The sequence below is a fragment of the Ambystoma mexicanum genome, chromosome 2q, assembly GCF_040938575.1.
Source record: "Ambystoma mexicanum isolate Mex_15411 chromosome 2q, UKY_AmexF1_1, whole genome shotgun sequence".
NCBI lineage: Eukaryota > Metazoa > Chordata > Amphibia > Caudata > Ambystomatidae > Ambystoma > Ambystoma mexicanum.
The window spans coordinates 938,016,349-938,030,623 of record NC_090924.1 but is presented as its reverse complement, the minus strand read 5'-3'; the positions used below and the strand labels follow the sequence as shown (position 1 = coordinate 938,030,623).

The 14,275-nt window shown below is 50.8% G+C and overlaps 1 protein-coding gene across 1 annotated transcript in view; it reads left to right on the top strand.

Annotated features, from left to right (window-relative positions):
- CPVL (carboxypeptidase vitellogenic like) overlaps positions 1–14,275 on the top strand; it is a 1,072,295-nt gene that overhangs the window by 532,369 nt on the left and 525,651 nt on the right. The window lies entirely within an intron of this gene.

The following is a 14,275-nucleotide window of genomic DNA, read 5'->3' as shown; positions in this document are numbered from 1 at the left end:
CCCCTATTGTTCGCATTGACTATCGAGCCACTTGCTGCTTGGTTGCATCTTATGCACTGTGAGCCGGGCCTGGCATTAGGAGGTGAGTGAACTGGTGTCCTTGTATGCAGACAACATCATACTTTAATTTAAAGACCCTGAAATTAATGTATTGCCCCTTATGCAGGAAATTGAGAGGTTTTGTGATTTTTCTGGACTACAAATAAATTGGTGCACTTCGATCCTGTTTCCATTAAATTACCATATTTCTAAACCTAGTAGGATTGACTCCTGTTGGTGGGAGCAGGTGTATGTTCAGTATCTTGGCATTAGGATGAGTATGGGCCATACATCCCTCTTAAATCATAATCACTATGCATATGTGGATCTACTTAAGTGGAAAACCCGAGAGGTGGATCACCCTTCCGCTCTTGACATTTGGGTGCATAGTGTTGTCTAAAATGGGGTTGGTTCCTAAAGTATGTAATTTTTTTCCCGAATATTCCAGTCTGGCCTGGGACTATATTTTTTCTGTTAATTCGCTCATTGTTTGTGCAGCTAGCTCGGCATCCTAAATTACTCAGGATTAAGTGGGAAATGCTGACTCGACCATATGATTAGGGTATAGTATGTGCTTTGGACATGGCACTCTATTACCTAGCGGCCCAGGCACACTTTGCATCATTTTGGATGCCAGGTTAATTGCCATGCTCTCTTTTCAGGATTGAGAGGATGTTGTTTCATCCCTATTCGTTGAAGGCGGCCCTGTTGTCTCTGAACATTAGGGATAAATGCAACTTTGACCCGGTATCCTGCACGGCGGCTGTATGCAAGAGGTTGTTTGAGCGCTTACAAGTGCAATTTCCTTATGCACCAGAATTGTGTATTTGGGGTAATATGGACTTGGGCCCGGCATTTGATGACACAATAGTTTGAGACTGGTCCTGACTGGGAGTGATATTTATGACTTCTACCCACGTGGGGAATTGTTTCTGGGGAACAGTTCAGATAAGTTGGACCACGATTATCTGTTGACATCAATATTTTCAGCCACGTGTGGCCTATTGAGCCTGGACCCCTCAATTCCCCCAAGAACCCTTCGAACCCCCCAGATTGCAGTAGATTTTGAATTCAGTTTATTCTAGTAAATGACACAGAAGCTCGACTCTGTGGAGGGATCTTCCATGTCGGTCAAAGTGAGTAAGAGATGTGGGGATGGAACGCGATAAACTATGGTCTTTTCTGTGTGTGTATACTCAGAAGGTTGCATTAAATACTAGATACTAGATTTAAGCTAGATTTAAGCTGATTCAGTATAACATTTTGCATGGCGTACTTATCCCCATCTCGCCAAATTAAGTTTGATGACATGCCATGTGGAAAGTGCCCCAAATGTCATATGGAGGGGGATGTTTTTATACATATGCTTTGGTCATTTTTTGGGACTCTGTGGTGTCTACAACAAGTCAAATACTAGGGATGGGTATATCTAGGAATCCTATGCGCTGTTTGGTCGGGAGGATGTCAGGGCTGTCTAATGATAATAGAACATTGTTGTCAATATGTATTTTACTGGCTAAACTATGTATTTTAATGCACTGGTCGAATTCTGTTCCACCCTCGAGCCATAAATAACTTGGAGCTGTGATGCAGAGTTTGGCTACTGTTCATTATTGATGTATAAGCTTCGACTGTGTAACATCTGGGAACTGTTTCAAATTTATTTTAAAGGTGCCACTGAAGGGGATCCAGTTCATGATCTATGATTTATTATAATCTCTGATGCAGACTTCTTCGACTGATTGGATACGGTCAAATGGTTGTTCATGGTCATTTTACTTACTGTCATCCCGCCCCTAAATAGGTTCCTCTGGCAATGCTGGTTTGTGCTGTTTGTAGTGAATTGGCTTGTATGGTCATTGGTTTGGATTACAATGTATATGTGATATCAAATGTGTATGTGATATGAACCTTGTAAAGTTTTTGAAAAAACATTCTGGATTTTGTGGTGAACCAGAAGGACTCAGACTAAGTTGTGCCATGTTACTTGGATCTTTATTTAAATGAAAAGAAAATGCCCATCTACTGCTATGAGTTCTGAACCCTTGTGGTCCTTTTAATTAAGTTAAAACATTGTACGATGGATGGGATGGAGAATAACTCGCACCAAATAAGACACTTTGGAAGTTGGCAAAGTGTCTGTTTTAGACTTAATTATTTAAAACGGGTAGTACAATGGACATCAACGGACGTCTCACAGCATGGTCTCACTGCATTTCATAAAAAACATTACTTTTATAGCAAAAACGTGTCATACGTGACATCATACTATGGGGCAAACTACAAAAACCTACATCGGGTTGTGATTGGACTGAGGGGAGTATCGAAGTATACTTTCTATAAGGGATTGGATTGTGATTGGGTCTGTATAATCAGGTGGGCAACTCATGCCGGACATGTAGCCTTCTGTTTTATTTTTTTTATTTGTTTTCAGTTTTGTCATCGTTAGCCTTTTAACTAAATCTGAAGCTCCTATCCTGATGCTATCGGTATGACTAAACCAATTGACCAGGCCACAGCTCGCCCATCAATTCCCTATTTAATGTAACGAGATCTCACTAATTGGAAATGTTCAATCAGATCTCTCACAAGCAATGTTGTTAACATGGCCTTTTCCTTCTACCATAATTTGTTCCACAGCATAATGTACTCTGTTGCTATCAGATCAACCAATACTTAATTCCTACCTCTGTATACTCTATCTATGTAGATGACCAGGACAAACCCAATAAGGAGCGTATGACATTTTTTGACTAATTGCCTACTACAACCCGGTGAATAACCCCCTATTGCTGCACCTTAATTTCCAACTGTGATGTGCTTGACTTTATAAACCTCTCGGGTCCTCCCAATTGCTTGTATTAAAATATTCTAAACCGGCATGTTTTAAGGAGGTAAATGTCTCTAGTCTCAACTTGTTGGGTGTACCTAATGGCAAGGTAGGGTGGTCTCCACCCAGGTCAAACACTTTTCAGTGTTCGATTATTTGCTTGTAAATGACAAGTACAAGTATTTATTCATCAACTTAAGTTTTCCATAACCAATTCAGTACCATGCTCCTAGTTCCACATCTATGCAGGCAAAGCACAGTAGAGAGGACACATCCGAGAGGCTCTTGGAGAAGGCGGGATGTCCCAAAATGAGGTCAACGCTAGATTACCTACTTGCAGAAACAGAGTGAATTCAAAGAGGGATGTTTTCTCTTCAATCCCATTTAAACATTGAAGAAAAAGGCCCTTGTGCTGGTAGACTGTGGACTAGGAGGTGGCCGTTGAACGTTTTTTTTTACCTCATTTATAAGGTGCAACTTCCTGGACCTGAGTAATTAAATCTGTCTGAGGGATTATGTGTTCTGTGACAATTCTCTAGATGTCTCCAGATGTCGTCACTTCTGCCCTAGAGGGAACCCCCTTTCCATGAGGCCAAGGAGGTGAGGCCACTGCCAGATAGTGCCACTGGGGGTGGTATTCAGCGGGTCAATCTCATGGGGAGCGAAGCCCCCTATGGGATTAGTAACAACATGGGGAGAAAATGGTATCCCCATAGCCCACCTTCCTTACCAACCCACACAGTACCATTCCTATATGTTTTTCTTAAACCTCTAAAATAGGACGTACTGAGATGAGAGAGAATAAGGACTACGCAGGTGGAGTCCCCCTTCATAATACCAAAATGAAGAGGAGCCCTGTTGACTGGTCCATTTAGTACTGGAACAAGAAACAGTAAGGAGTACTAAGAAGTACCCCGTGGAAACAAAGTGATTGTACTAGACATTCCGATCTAGCCAATTTTGTTAGTGACCTAAAAAGGGAAGAAGGAATTGGCAAAGGAGGCAAGCCTCCCTGGAGCAACCACAAGGGCCAGTTGTGTGTGCGAGAGAGAAGCCTAGGACGCCACTGAAAAAGACGCTCCAGAGACAGTCCCTGGTGAGTAATGGAGATGGCAGACTGGCGGAAGCAGGTTCCAGGCGACCAATGATCCTGGGTAGCAGAACAGCTACCAAGAAGAAGAATGGTACTGCGGAGCCACCACGGACTGAACAAAGCTCACAAGCCCCACAGCAGACCGCAGGTAGCCACGAGACCCCAAAACCACTGCGAATCAGGAGAGAAGGTATGCAGTTGGTAGGGAAGGTTCCGGGAGCTCCCACCAAGTCATTAAGAGACTGGGAAAACCAACAATGATATGATATGGCATTTAAAAAGAGCCTATACAGTGTTTCAAGGCGTGACGAGGCAAGGGAGGGGAAACAGAGGGAAGACCGAGACAGCGATCTTGCTAGGCCAGCAGACATTCAGATCGCGCAAGTGCATTGGAGGGGGTGAAGGGCAAAATTGCGGGGAAAACGGGAGGGGGCAGTGCAGTACATAGGATAACAGTAAAATAAATAAAGATAATAAATCAATAAGTGCGACCAGGGAGGCCACCAGGGGGCGCACAGGTGATGGCTGCCTGCGCGTCGTGCTCCCGCTGAGGCTGGGCCATTGAAGGGGACTGAGCCCCCACCCACCCCCCCCCCCCGGGACCCCCACGCGCGACCTGAGCTGGCGAGCCCCCCGTGTCGTCCCTGCCAACAAGAACGGTACTCGAGCTCCCCCGAGAGCCTAAGAACGGGCCGTGTCGGGGGAGCGACGAAGAGCGCATCGGCGCCGGAAAAGGAGGAGCGGCCCGCGGGAGAGCCTTTTGCGGGCCCCAGCATCCATCCACCCCCCCCCCTGCCCTCGGGATGGTGCCCACAAGATTTCGGGACAGTGGCCCCGGCGGGGGATTCGGGCTTCCGCTCCCCCCCCCCCCAGGGCCGTGACGAGCCCCCATCTCGGCCACGGCAAACGGGGACTGATTTGGGAGGTTCCGGGCCCCGGCCCCCCCTTGGAGCAGGAGAGCGAGGTCAAGGCGTGTGGGGGGCGGCACAACACCACGCCACCCCCCCCCAATAATCCCAACAAAAAAAAATCACAAACTCTCGAGGGGTCCCAGAATCGCTGCAGCCTGCACCAGCTTTGAGGACACGCAGAGGGGCCTAGCTCGCCCGCATCGGACTTCCACAGGTGGAGGCCCCTGAGCCCATTCCCAGGGCGTGTGCCCGCCTGACACCCCCCTGGAAGGGGAACGCGACCTCAGACGGCGACAGTGGGACGGCGTGGACGGCCACCCCCCACCCCCCGAAGAGGAACGCCAACATCTCAAAGGCACCCAGGTATGAGGCCCCCATCCGTCGCTGGTGGGGCGTGTGCCCGCCTGGAAGCTGCCCCCCCCCCCCACGGAAAGACTCCGGCCTCCTGCGGGTTTCCCCGGGACAACACAGCCTAGGGACCTCAAGCTGGGTCCTCGAGGAGACTCCCTAAAGCCACCGGACCGCAGCGGTCCCCGCAGTGGGCATAGTGGAAGGCCACAGGAGCTGGCAAGTGGCACTGCAGGCATATCGCTTTAAGGGAACGGAAAGTGCGGTCAGCGGCCCCACTAACGCTGGGATCATGGCACAGCCGGAGGCCTCAATGCAGTCCACGACAGCGATGGAGAGGGGCTTCGCCTCTATCCTACAGGAAATCGGGGACATGCGGTCGGATATCGCTCAAATTCGAAAAGATCGACCAAAGGGTGGACAAGGTCGAGGACAGACTCCTGCAAGTGGAAACCAACCAGTCATCAACGGCAGCCCAGGAGGTGCAAACTGAGGTGAGGCTCGCAGCCCTGGAGAAGAGGGACGAGGAAAGGGCTAGACAGATGGATGACTATGAAAACAGGGAAACGAGAAATAACCTTAGATTTTTTGGGATCCCTGAAACGGAGGGCGAAACGGAGAGAGACTTGATCCGAGTGTTGAGGGACATTATCACACTCTTGTTTTCAGAGGAGATGACCACAGAGCTCACGTTCCACCGAGTGCATAGGGCAGGGGGCAGGACAGGGGGCCCCCGGTCGGTCCTGGACCGGTTCCACTACTACACGGAAAAGACTAAGGTGCTCGAGGAAGCAAGGAAGGCAGGGGTGGTGACCTATAACAGCGCTCAGATCACCATTTATCAGGACCTTTCCGCATACACCCTGGATGTGCCGTCCCCTAACACAGTTACTAAAGGAAAAGGGGGTGCGATACAGGTGGGGGTACCCCTTCTCCCTGGCCTTCGAATACATGGGCCAACGGACAACGCTGATTACAGAAGACGACATAAGGGGAGCCATCTGGGATTACGTGGCGGAATCTGCCCCCCGGAGGGGCCCGGTAGGTCCGGAGGCCCTTGGAAGGGGCGACCCTAGCCAGCCGGGGGCCAGAAGAAAGAAAACCAGTTCGAGAAAATTCAAAAAATTGAACACCCCGCTGCCCGCATTTGGAAGCGAACACGTCGACTCGGAGGGCTGACGGTGGTGATGTCCCGACCCGTAGCGGGTCGGAAAAAGGAAGTTCCTCAGAATACAGTCGCCTTGAACAGCAAGTATAACAGGGTCAACTGAAGGGACAAAGCAGTAGGGGGGACGGGGGCTCATAGTCACGAGCACTGTACTGATTGCCTAGCCGAGGAGGGTAGGCTGGTGGTCCGGCCAAATGCCCGCAATGGCGGAACTAACTGGCTGGATGCCGGGGTGGGGCGAGCGGGGAGTACGAACTAGTTGGGGTTTGTTTGTTGGGGGAAGGGTTTGGGGGGCAGTTGGGGGAACGTTCCAAAAGTGCCCAAAAGGGGAAACAAGGGGGGCAAGGAGGGAGTGATGATGCAATATCATTGGCTAAGAGTGAGGAAAACATAGATCATGGCTGATGTCCGTCCGGCCCTGGGTGTGGGTACCCTTAACGTGCGGGGGCTAAACACCCCCACAAAGAGGTCCCTGGTTCATAGGGAGTTTAGGAGGGCGAAACTGGACCTGCTCTTTCTGCAGGAGACACATTGGGCAAAGGGGAAAGAGCCTAGAATGCGAGGGGGAGGAATTGGGGAGGTCTTTCACGCCTCCCACAAGGCCAAAAAAAGAGGGGTGGCCATATTGGTGGCAAGGGACATGGACTTCGAGAAGGAGGCCATCCAGAGGGACCCCAAGGGTCGGTACCTGATGGTGCGGGGTTCCCTGCAGGGCTCCCCCTTGACTCTAGCAGTAGTGTATAGTCCTAACGAAGGTCAGGCCCAATTCTGGGAGGAGGTAGGGGACAAGCTGAGGTTGTTCGTGCAGGGCCCACTGGTGGTGGGGGGGGATTTTAACATGTTCCTAGATCCAACTATAGACAGAAGACGGGTTGGCCCTCAGACCCGCGGATGAAGCCATGGCGCAGAACTTTCAGAGGGTTAATGGGGACCTGGGACTGTCGGATACGATCCCAACCCCCAGAGCAGGGACCCCTCCTTTACCTACTATTCAGCTATTCACAACTCGTTTTCGAGAATAGACCACATTTTGGTGGACAAGGTCCTCACCCCATATGTAGCGGGCTATAGGATAGACCCAGTCCCCTGGTCGGATCGTCTGAGTCACCCTATCGATGGGTTGGTGTGAAGAACGTAGGGGGCGCTGGAAATGCAATGATGCCCTATTGAGAGATGAGGCACTCGCCCAGGAGACCCTGGACTCCATAGCGGAGTTCTTTGAGTTTAATGATAATGGAGAGGTGGCCATGCATACACTTTGGGGCGCCTTTAAGGCAACCCTACGAGGAGTCCTCATAAAAATGGGCTCCGTGAGAAAGAGGGAGAGGGAGGCCCAGGAGAAAACCATGCGGGGTAAAATAGCCTGTCTCCAGCCAGGGGGATCCCCGGACCAGGCTTTAGAGCATGACCGTGTGGCTGCACTGGAGGACTACAGGCTCCAACTGAAATATCTGCTCCTACATAAAACTGAGAGGAGCCTCCTAATGGTAAAACAAAAATACTATGAGAAGGGGGACAAGGCGGATACGATCCTAGCCTGGAAGCTAAGGGAGGTCCAGAGAAGCAGAAGGGTGAAGTAGGTGAGGGAAACCCAGGGGCATCTCGGCCGCGACTCCTCCCATATTGGAGAGGCCTTTCGCCAATACTATAAAACCCTCTACTCCTCGGAGTATGACGGGGATGCCACCCAGATACAGGATTTCCTGAACTCCATACAGATCCCATCCCTTTCACGTGAGATGGCTGAAGGGTTGGAGGGTCCGGTGACCGAGGATGAGATTGACAAGGTGATAGGCGGGATGAGGGTGGGAACCTCCCCCGGAGATGACGGCTTCTCCGTCTACTTCTATAAAAGATTCTGCTCCGCCCTGGCCCCGTTCTTGGCGAGAGTCTTCAACGCTGTGCTGGAGGATGGCATCCTCCCCGAGTTCTTGATGGGGGCCATAATAGCCGTTCTGCCCAAGGAGGGGAGGGACCCCGTGCTCCTCTTACCGTCCCATATCTGTTGAATATCGACGTCAAGGTCCTGGCCAAGGTGGTGGGGAGGCGGATGGAGGGAATCATGCCAAAGCTAATCCATGGCGACCAAGTGGGCTTTATTACGGGAAGGCAAGGGTTGGACAACATACGCAAAATATTAGACCTGCTCCACTTTGCCCAAACATCGGGGTTAAACTCATGTGTCCTCTCCCTAGACTCGGAGAAGGCCTTTGACAGGGTCGAGTGGCGATACATGGGTCTCCTCCTCCAGAGGATGGGCTTCGGGCCTCACATCATGAGCTGGGTGGCCGCCCTCTACAGGGCCCCCATGGCGAGGGGTCAGGTGAACGGGAGGCTGTCCGAACCATTCCCCCTCTCCCGGGGGACAAGGCAGGATTGCCCTCTCTCCCCCCGGTATACGTCCTCACGATGTAGGCATTGGCAATAGCGATTAGAGCTCACCCGGACATCAGGGGGATCAGAAGGGGTGATGTTGAATTCAAACTTTCCTTGTTTGCGGATGATATCCTGGCCTATCTGGTGGACCCTGTAGCATTACTTCCCCCCTTCCTGGCGCTGGTGGCCTCGTTCGGTCGCTTCTCAGGTCTGAAGATCAACACCGCAAAATCTGTTTTGCTCCCCCTGGACTGGTTTCACAGGATTAAAGTGGAGAAGGCCGCTGTACGGTATTTGGGGGTACTCCTCACCAGAGACATATCGAAATTGAGCCGCTAACTATGACCCCATGATGGCAGAGATCAAATAAGATCTGAGGAGATGGGACAAGATGATCCTGTCATGGTATGGCCGAATGACTGCAGTAAAAATGAATATACTACCCCGGCTTCTCAACCTTTTCACGGATTTTCACGGCTTCTCTACCTTTTCACGGCACTTCCAACCAACATCACAGCTCAGACTTTTAGAGAGCTACAAAAGGGGGTTCGAGACTTTGTGTGGCAGGCGAAAACCCCGAGGATAGGAAGGACCACCTTGACTCTGCCTAGGGAGGAGGGGGGGATTCGGGATCCCGGACTTTCACCTCTACTTTTGTGCCGCCCAACTGCGCGTCCTACTGGAGCATATGAAAGAGGGAATGGGGACGTATTGGTCATACTTGGAAGATATGGATGCCCATCCCCTGAAGGTCCGAGACCTCTTGTGGGCCCCTCGCGGGTCGATTCCGCAACACTTAAGATCCCACCCGACCCTGGGAGTCCTCTGGGACATCTGGAGAGAGGGCCCCCGGACTGCTCACCTCACCACTTGGCCGTCCCCGATGACCTCTCTCTGGGGCCATCCCCTTAGATTGGGAGGCAGAGGGTTCCGGCACTCTCAGGAATGGTCGGACAAGGGACTGGAATGGGCGGGGCAGCTGTTCAGAGAAGGGGAATTCCTAACCTACGAGGACCTGAGAGACGCTCTCGGAAGAGATTCGCTATCCATCTTCGAATACCTCCGCCTGAAGGGCATCCTCTGCAACCCGACATGGGGCCCGAACCTGAGAAGACAGCTGACCCCCTTCGAGAAACTCCTCGATCTGGCGACCTCAAGGAGGGGGGCGGTGTCCAGCATGTACAAAATCAAAAAGGCTGAAGGAACTTTCGTAAGTTTTGGGACAACCTAGCTGGGTAAGATATTTCCGAGGACTCCTGGGCCAGAATCTTCAAGATAGCATTTCACGGAAATTTGTTCACCTCGGACATGGAGCATAACTTTAAGGTGTTACAGGGGTGGCACAGGGATCCCGCGAAGTTGTCGAGGATGTTCACGGGGGTCTCGCTAGGTGCCCGAGAGGATGCGGGCAGACTGGCACTAGAGGCCACATGTGGTGGCTCTGCCCGAAAGTTCAGGACTACTGGGGTTCAGTGCAGGACTGGATGGCGGAAGTGATAGAAGAACGATTGACACTAAATCCCTTAACAATGTTGTTGGGTCTCCCCCTGGAGGAAACAGAGCTGTACAGATACCCTAGGATGTGGGAAACCATGCTGAGGGCTGGCAGAGTGGCCCTTGCTCAGAAGTGGAAAAGCCCCAAGCCCCCCTCCAAAGAGGACTGGCTGCTAAAAGTGAAAAATATGTTCCTGATGGATAAACTGACTGCGATGGTGAACAAAGAAAGTAGCACTTTCCTCACAAACTGGTATGGGGTGCAGCAGTCTTGGGGCTGGGACGTTCACTGATTTCGATGCCAGACTTCCGGCCTGCATGAGCCTTGATCGACCCCGAAAGGTGAGATAATACGCCAGGGAACCCACGACCTGGGGTAAAGCGGCATCTAACCAACAGATGAAAGGCTACAAATCGCATCATTACCATGGTACGGACGAAGGACTGAACATTGAAATTCTCCCAAGGCAAATGCAGGTTTCTGGACACAGGGTAGGGGGATGGGTAGGGGGTGGGTAGGGGTTGGGGGGGCAGGGGGCTTTCTTTTTGTTGGTTTCTTGACTGTTTGTTGTATCTAAAAATGCCAATAAAAACTCAAGTTTAAAAAAAAAAGTCTGCCCTTGCCACCAGCTGGTCACACATCAGGTGTCAAGTGCTAATAGGGGCAACAGTCCCGAATGCAACGGTTGCCAGGGGGTCAGTGCAGGTGTGCAACTGTCGGGGAGGGGACCTGGGCCCGAGATCAGAGGGTAGCCAGGTAACCAGTGTGGTTTCAGATTCAGCCAGGAGATCAGCATGGGGAGAGGAGGAAAGAAAGCAGAAGCAAATGGCAAGCTCTTGAGGTGCTTCAGGAACTGGAGATGGTTCTCCTCAAGGTTCAGAGAGGCAGGGAGGCTGTTCCAGAGGGAGGCCCCAGCAGAAGAAACATCTACCATCAACTCGCTGCTTGGAGAAGCGACTAACTCTGAGGGAGTTGGAGGCAGATGAGCGAAGTGCTCCAAAAGGAAGATATTTAGGAAGAGAGAGTTGAAGGTATTGAGGCCCCAGGTCCCAGCAGGCCTTGTGGACAATGCAGAGGGTCTTGAACTTAATCCTCGCCGACACTGGGAGCCAGTGCATGAGATTTCAGTCCTGGGGAGATACGATCCCTGGGCTTGAGGCCAAGGACCAGTCTTACAGTCCTGTTTTGGATGAGTTGCAGAGGGTGGAGAGTAGAGACAGGCAGATTTAGAAAGAGGCTGTTGCAGTAGTCCAACCTAGAGAGAACCAGAGCTCTGGAGACAATGAGCTTCTGGGGGAAGGAGAGCAAAGGAAGAATACCTCTGAGGAGGTGCAGCTGGTAATGCGACTTCTTAGAGATGTCAGAGAAGTGAGGAGAGCAGGGAAGTGTGCAGACGAAGATGACCCCGAGGTGTAGCCTCACAGGTGGGAGCAGGAAGAGGGCCAAGAAAGGCCGGCCAGAGAGTGATAGCGAAGGAGGGAGCAGGTGTGCCAATGAGGAGAATCTTGGTCTTACTGGCATTAAGGCAGAGATCCTTTGCGGCACACCACTCCTGCATGGCACACAGTCAGAGATGAGAGAAGAAGAGGTGGCAAAGGGGAGCCTGGAAATGGGTTGAGTGCCATCCACATAGCACCGAAAGTTGGGGCAGAGAGCTGCAATGTGGGGGTAGGAAGTGCCAGGTATTAGTTGAACAGCCATGGAGGGAGGTTAGACCCCTGGTGAACACCACAGGTAGAGATAGAGGAGAGGAAGTACCCAAGTTGGACCTGGGAGGGTCGATATGAAAGGAAGGAGGTCAGCCAAGCCAGGGCCTGATCGGTGATACCCAGGTCAAAATCAAGAGAGATCCAGTAGGATGAGGACACAGGGGGTGTTGGAATCAAGGTTGGAGAGCAGGTATTCACGGATGTTCAGGAGAGTAGTTTATGTCAGCTCTGAAGCCAGACCGATGGTCATGGAGACAACCAACAAATTCAGAGTGAGGATTGAACTGGGAGATGGCCAGCTTTTCCAGGAGTTTCCCTAGTAAGAGTGATGGCAATTTGGTGATAGTTAACTGGGCGGGAAGGGTCGACAAAGGGTTTCTTAAGAAGAGGGTACACAAGGGAGTGCTTTAGGGGGGAGGGGGAATACTCCAGTGGCAAAGGAGTGGTTGCAGAAATTCGCTAAGGTAGGAGCCAGGGTGTCAATGTGGTCCTTGATGGTTTTGCAGGAACAGGACCTGTTTCGACGAGACTTTCATAGATCGGACTTGTCTAGAAACCTTGTCTGAGGAGAACAGGGAAAAGGCAGAGAAGGAGCGAGGAGAGGTGGCCGAAGAAGGGCCATAGAAAGAGGAGGGAAGAGGTCCTGTGTTTTAGAGATGAAATGAGAAGCCAGGGCCGTGCAGAGGGGTTGGGAGAGGACAGGAGAGGTAGAGATTGCAGCAGGATTGGCAAGCTCCTTGCAGATTTTAGAGTTCGGCCGAGTTGTTAAAAGCCTGCGTCTCTGCTGCATCTATGTGGGCTCTCTTCTTGGTGTGGGCGGAGAGCTGGTATTGCCTTTGGCGCAGGACAGTTTGTCAGAGGATGTACCGGAAGCACGCCATTTCCTCTCAGCCACCCTGCACTTGCTTTTAAGGCTGACGAGGTCCGAGTCGTACCACAAATTGCACTTGGCTTTGGGCTTCAAGCAGCTCCTCAGGGGAAAGAACATGGAGAGTATCGGATATAGCAGAGTGGAGCATGGAAAGTGCTGTGTCAGGGTGTGAGTCAGCCAAGGGGAGGGTGGGGGGTGGGGGGGATTATTGGATCTGGGACCCTGACATAGAAGAAAGTGCGAGTCTGGGACCTGCACCCATAAACACATCCTCCTAGTCACAGTACCTGGTTAAGGAATATACCAGGTGGACGGTGCATGCGAGTCTTGGGGACACACCCATAAAATCATTCTCATTGTCCAAGCACCTGGCAGAAGAGTATACAAAGTGGACTGTGCATAGAGGAGATAAAGTGATTCTGGGCCCCACACCCATAACGACCCAATGCATCTTTATTGATCCTCATAGTGACAGTACTTGGCAGAGAAGAGTCAGGTTGACTATGAATCCAAGAGCGAAATCAAGGGGAAGGAAAATATTACTTCTACCACAGTCTTATGAACACCGTGAAAATCCTAAGAAAGGCTGGGGGCAGGCAGTCATTCCCCCTGCTGTTTATGAACATTGTGAAAAGCTTAAAAGAGACCAAGGGAAGGGAGTCCTTCTCTTGGCCTTGTGAGAAACCAGAGGAAGGTTTAATGGAGTAGCCCCTCCCCCATTCTGAAGTTAATGTGACTTTATTTTCTATGTGCCTTGGCAGAGAGTCATTCTGAGGAACCCTTTTGTTGAGACTTTTAAGTTGTGCCTTTGAAGAGGAACACTCCCCCCTTTCTTACAAGTGAACATTGGAGTATTGTCCCGTAGAAGGAAACCATTCTTCTGGATCAAAAAGATCAGCCCCCTTTTTCCTTAGTTGATTCATAATGCAAGAGGAGCAAATAGGTTTTTGACATGACTGGTCTAGTTTGTGTTGTTACGACTTCCTGACAGAATGCTTAGTTTGTTTGAAGCAGAGAAACCCTTCTTGGAAATAGGTACAGGTAGGGTTTTCCTTTTCGTTGTGGTCTAAATAAAAGTCTATAACAAACAGCATGCCACCTGTGTCTGTCGCCTACTTCTGCACCCTTACAGTGCATAACAAAGAATAGGCTGCCCTGTTGAAGTGCAGAGGTTGGGAACGCATAAACAATGACTCTTGGACATCCCTTTAACTTGATGCTTTGAATCCTTATGATTTATGCCAATATGTTGTACTCCAAAGGTGAAGTAGTAGTCCTCCGTTTCCGCAAGCTGAGCAGTTTTAGACGACACCCCCGGTGTGTGAATAATAAAGTCACAAATACTAAAAATGCTACTTCCAAAAAATACGGATGCCCAGTCCATTACTAAAATATTAGGAACAAGGAAGCAGGCAGTTTGTTAGTTTAAGTATTT